This window comes from Arvicola amphibius, chromosome 6, assembly GCF_903992535.2.
Source record: "Arvicola amphibius chromosome 6, mArvAmp1.2, whole genome shotgun sequence".
Classification (NCBI taxonomy): domain Eukaryota; kingdom Metazoa; phylum Chordata; class Mammalia; order Rodentia; family Cricetidae; genus Arvicola; species Arvicola amphibius.
In genome coordinates, this window is record NC_052052.2 from 46,317,133 (window position 1) to 46,322,518 (window position 5,386).

Here is a 5,386-nt window from a genome sequence, read left to right on the forward strand (position 1 = left end):
AAGCTTTCTCAAGCTTTCTGCGGATTCGGTTATCCACGTGGGCGCCATTCTGTAGTGAGGAGCTGCGGGCTGCGTTCCCGCCGCCCAGCTTTCTGCCTCCTGGCTAGCTTAACACGCGAAATAACATCACACAAATTGTATTCTTTTAAACACTGCCTGGCCCATTATTTTCAGCCTCTTACTCACATCTTGATTAACCCATATCTAATAATCTGTGTAGCACCACGAAGTGGTGCCTTACCATTTAGTTTCTAGCATACGTCCATCTTGGGCTGGAGCTCCTCGCGTCTGGCTTCTCTCTGAGGAGAGGCATGGCAGTCTGTCTAACTTAGGAGAGGCGTAGTGTCTGACTGAGCCATCTACCTCACTTCCTTCTTCCTGTTCTGTCTACTCCACCCACCTAAGGGGCGGTCTATCAAATGAGCCAGGCAGTTTCTTTATTATCCAATGAAATCAACTCAAACAGAAGACTCTCCCACATCATGATTATGCACCCAGCTCAAAACTCTCACACCATCCTTCCTTAGCCCTTGCCCTTCTAAAAAGAATTGTATTCAATATCTCTTACCGAAATGGCCATTGAGTCGTTTAATCCATCACCACATTTATTGAAGGCCTTCTTGGTCCAATCCTAGGAATATAGCCAGCTAGTGCATTTTGGCAGGGGTGACAGACAATATTAAAAAATTAAAATATTAAAAAATCAAGTATACATTTATGTTCTGATGAGAAATGCACTTGAATAATGAGCTAGTAAGAGATTATTAGAGTGTTAACAAGACTCTCTCCAAACCAAAATCAACACGAACAACTGAAAGGGTGTGTGGTGTGGCATACCTGCAATCCCAGCCCTTGGGAAGCAGAGGAAGGTAGATCACTGCGGGTGTAAGGTCAGTCTGGTGCACATATCAAACTCCAGGCGAGATAGGGCTACCTAGTAAGACCTTCTCTCCAAAACAAAGCAAGCAAACAAAAAGGATACAAGGCGTTGCCAATCAGCAACCCTAGAACCCAAGAGGTAGAGGTGAGAACATCAGGAGTTTGCTGTCATCCTCCAATATGTAGTGAGTTTGAGTTCAGCCTGGGTTACTGAGAACTTACCTCAAAACAAATAAATAAAAAGCAAACTGTAGTTCGCACAGTGCACACTTGGAAGATTGAGAAGTCCTCTACTGATGCGTTACGTCTAAAACCCATTCCAACACCCAGGATCCCCCTTCAGCCTCCCACCAGGTTTCCCTGGTGACTTTGCATCATCACACACCTAAAAGGGAAGGGGGAAGGAGGCTCCAGTCCTCTGCCTGAGCTGAATAAATCTCCGATACCAAAAGGTCTGCAGTGGCAGCAGGAAAGCCCAGGAGACCAAGCTCTGGAGCCCCACTCTGGGCCTCTGTGGACCAGGAAGGGGAAAAGTGGGAAAAGTGACTCCTGTTACTTGGCTCTGAGTCAAAAGAGCTGCTAGCTGGAGTGGAATTTTTTTCATGGCAAAGGAAGAGGAAAAATCAGATCACATTTCCCACTGACAGAGCCTATTTGTTCAGGAAGATCTTGGGGCCCTAGCTGCTCTTAACAGGAAGGTATTCATTAAGTTCTGCCTTGATTATGACTGGCTGAAGCACTGCCCCCAACACTCCTGTTTCTCTTCTCGTCATGGTGCAGAGCCTCCAGCGAGCTGGGCAAGCCTTCCGTCCCAACCACACCCCAGCTCTTCGTTCTTCTTTTTGTCTTCAAGTTTGAAGTCATTTCTCTCAAAATTACAAATGCCCTGGGGGAGCTCTGGGTATGGCCATCATGGGACAAAGTGAAGAACTCTTGATACAGCAAGGAAAGTTATTCCTTGTAGAAGAATTGGATGTTCCTCTTACACTTCATAAAACCCTGCAGCTTCTGGGGAAGGGGACTTAGGGACCCATAGAAGCTATCCTGCTATCCTCTACCAAGACATTTGGATAGGAATAATTCATATAAAATGGATTCAAAGAGGCTTAGTATAAAAACACAGAATCATATACTTGAATGAGTGTAAAAGTCACATACCCCAGCTCCCTGGGAGTGGCTGATAATACTTGACTCGTGGCTCTATCATCTCACGTAACTCATAACATTTCTCAGAGGGAGGGGCTGCATTTCCCCTGGTTACAGATGAAGAAATGGGCATAATAACTTCCCTGAAGTCAGCCTGGGAGGAAGTTATTATGACTGGGCCATCAAGCATGAGCCCCCATGCTTCTTGTCCCGGCTCCACAGTCTCTCTGAATAGCCTCCCTGAAATGTGAGCGCAGTCTCTGCTTGGACACCTGCATCAATGAGGACCTACAGCTTTTAGAGGCAGTCTGTTGATTGGCAGTTATGAGAACAATTTCGGTAAATGCTGGTTGTTTTCTGCCATTGAACACATTCACAACTTTAAATGACAAGTGTCTCTAATATCTAGGTCTCTGTTACCATGTTTCTGCCTTTCAGCTGGCCCTTCCAACATTTTCACCTCCTATTCCCCTTTCCTGATGAGCTATCCTGTTGGTCAAAAACCCAACTCAATCGCTTTGGCCAGAACTTCAAACCACACCTCTTCAGAGGTGGACTCTGTGAGAGCAGAGGCAGTGACGCCCCAGGCCACCAAACTCTTAGTCCCGGCATAAAGTATGCACTTGAAGCATTTGCTGAATGTGTATTTCATAGATGAAGAAGGTTCCGTAGGGAACAGAGCGACACTGCCCCCTCCCCGCTCAGGACGCTGTCACAGTTGGCTGATGCTCTCTTGCTCAGTGATAGATTTATGGATGGCCCGACGCTGACAGCTCACTGCCGAATCAGCAGGTACAGTGGGCAGAGTGACAAACAGGATGATAGATAGATATCAACTTCAGGCCTCCGCATGCTCAAGCACACCCCAAACAAACATGCATATGTGCACACTTGCACACGACACATCCATACACATGAAAATGGAAACGAACAAATAATAGTGACCCACAGACACGCAGGACCTCCTCATCCTGATGTTGAAAAAGGGATAGTTTTCATCTCTCTGCTGTAGAGGCAGTGTGCACAGGAGAATGAGTATAATCATTGGCCAGTATGTACCAAGGCAAGGATCTCAGCTCTGTAAAATACACTCAGGCTGTGTAGCCTTTCCACCAATCACCTCTCTCCCCTTTCATTGTCAGTATCTGTAAAGTAGGGATAAAAACACCTTTGCCCCTGGGATGCTTTGAGGTTTAAAAGAGATAGTGGGAGCTGGGGAGATGGCTCACTCAGAAAGTACCTGCTGAACTGGCCTGAGGACCCGAGTTTAGATCCTAAGCACCCACACAAAATATGGGTTTGGGGGCATGTCTGTAACCCTGGTACTGGGAGTGTAGGACAGAATCAGGAGGATGCAGGGGCTTGATGGACAGTCACCCCAGCCAGTCAGTGAGCTCTGGCTTCACTAAGCAAGCATGTTAAAAATAAGGTAGAGAGTACTCAAGGAAGGTACCCTATATCAACCTCTGGTCTTCGCACTAATATATACACATTATGTGTACACACATACACAAAAATGTGCTCACACATACATTACACACACACACAAAATTGATAGTGGATATGAGATTCCTAAAACATGAAAAACTCTTAATAAATTGTTAATTTATTCCAAGAAAATTAATTACTGCTGAGGCTAGTGAGGCGCTCAATGGATAAAGTGATTGCCAAGAAAGTCTAACCACCTAAGTTCAATCCCCAGAACTCATGTGAAAATGAAGAGAGAGAACCAACTCCACAGTTTTCCTCTGATTTCCACATACAAACGGCGACATGTGCACTGGCACACTTGTATCATGCACACAACATAATAAACATAAATACAATAAATGGTTAAACTAAATGTATGACTACCATCATAAGTTCATATGCATGCAGTTTAAGCAGTCAAGAGTACACCGTGCAATCAGGTCCTTTGCAAGAGCAACAAGTGCTCTCAACCACTGAGCCATCTTCTCCAACTCCCTAAGTTTTTAAAAAGCATTTGCGATAAAGCCTAATTCATAATAAGCATTATAAACTAAGCACTTCTCTTGTCTATAAGAAAACATCTATAAAAATAGCAGGAGGATGCCTGAGGAAGAGCAACCATGCCAGGGGCAGAGCACGCAGCACATAGTCTTCCACTATGATGCCACAGAGAGAATCAAGCAAGGTAGGTACCAACGTGATGGCTCCAGGCCAGGCTCCCTCTGGGTTTCAGAAAGACACCTCCAAAGCAACAAAACACTAGCAATCAGAGATTGCACCCATCTGCTCACTCAGTAAGCACTGGGAACACGTCACATATTCCAGGGACTGTGATAAGACCCTGCCAGCACAGCTAAGAGAGACACAGTGGCTGCCCAGGAGCTGTTCACAGGCCAATAGAGAAAGGTGAGAAGGCAAATATTAACAAGATAGTGGGACCAGGGAACAGATAGTATGTACATAACATAGTGGAGGGCCGGTGTGATGGCCCAACAGGTTCAGTCCTTGCTGAAAAAGCCCAGAGACCTGAATGTGATTCCTAGAAACCATGTGAAAGGTGAAAGGAAAGAACTGTTTGCACAAAGTTGTTCTCTGGTTTCTGCATATGTACCCCTCCTCCATATGTACCCCTTCCCCACACCAAGCTCCCATCAATGACAGAGAATAGGGAGATGATGGGTGGATAGGCTGACAGACAGATAGATAGATAGATAGATAGATAGATAGATAGATAGATAGATAGATAGATGGATGATGGATGGATAGATAGATGATAGATAGATAGATAGATAGATAGATGATAGATAGATAGATGATGGATGGATAGATAGATGATAGATAGATAGATAGATAGATAGATAGATAGATAGATAGATAGATAGATAGATAGATGATGGATGGATAGATAGATGATAAATAGATAGATAGATGATGGATGGATAGATGATAGATAGATAGATAGATAGATAGATAGATAGATAGATAGATAGATAGATAGACAGATAGATACAAAGGATGGGAGAATTTAACAAAGAAATTAATCTCTTGACTTTAAAGACATATTTGAATAATAGGCAAGATATTAGCCTAAAAAGCAATGAGCTGGAGCCAGGGAGATGACTGAGTAGTTACGCATGCTTAAAGCTCTTTGCTGTTTACTTGTTCGTTTTTTTGAGACAGGTCCTAATGCTAGCCCTGGCTATCCTGGAACTTGTTTTATATATCAGGCTGGCATAAAATTCATAGAGATTCTCCTGCCTCTGCTTCTACCTCCAGAGTGTTAGGATTAAAGATGTGTGTCACTATGCTCACCATCAGAGTGCCAACTGCTTGTGGTGGTTTGAAAGAAAATGGACCCCCAATGGGAGTGTCACTAATGGGAGGTGTGGCA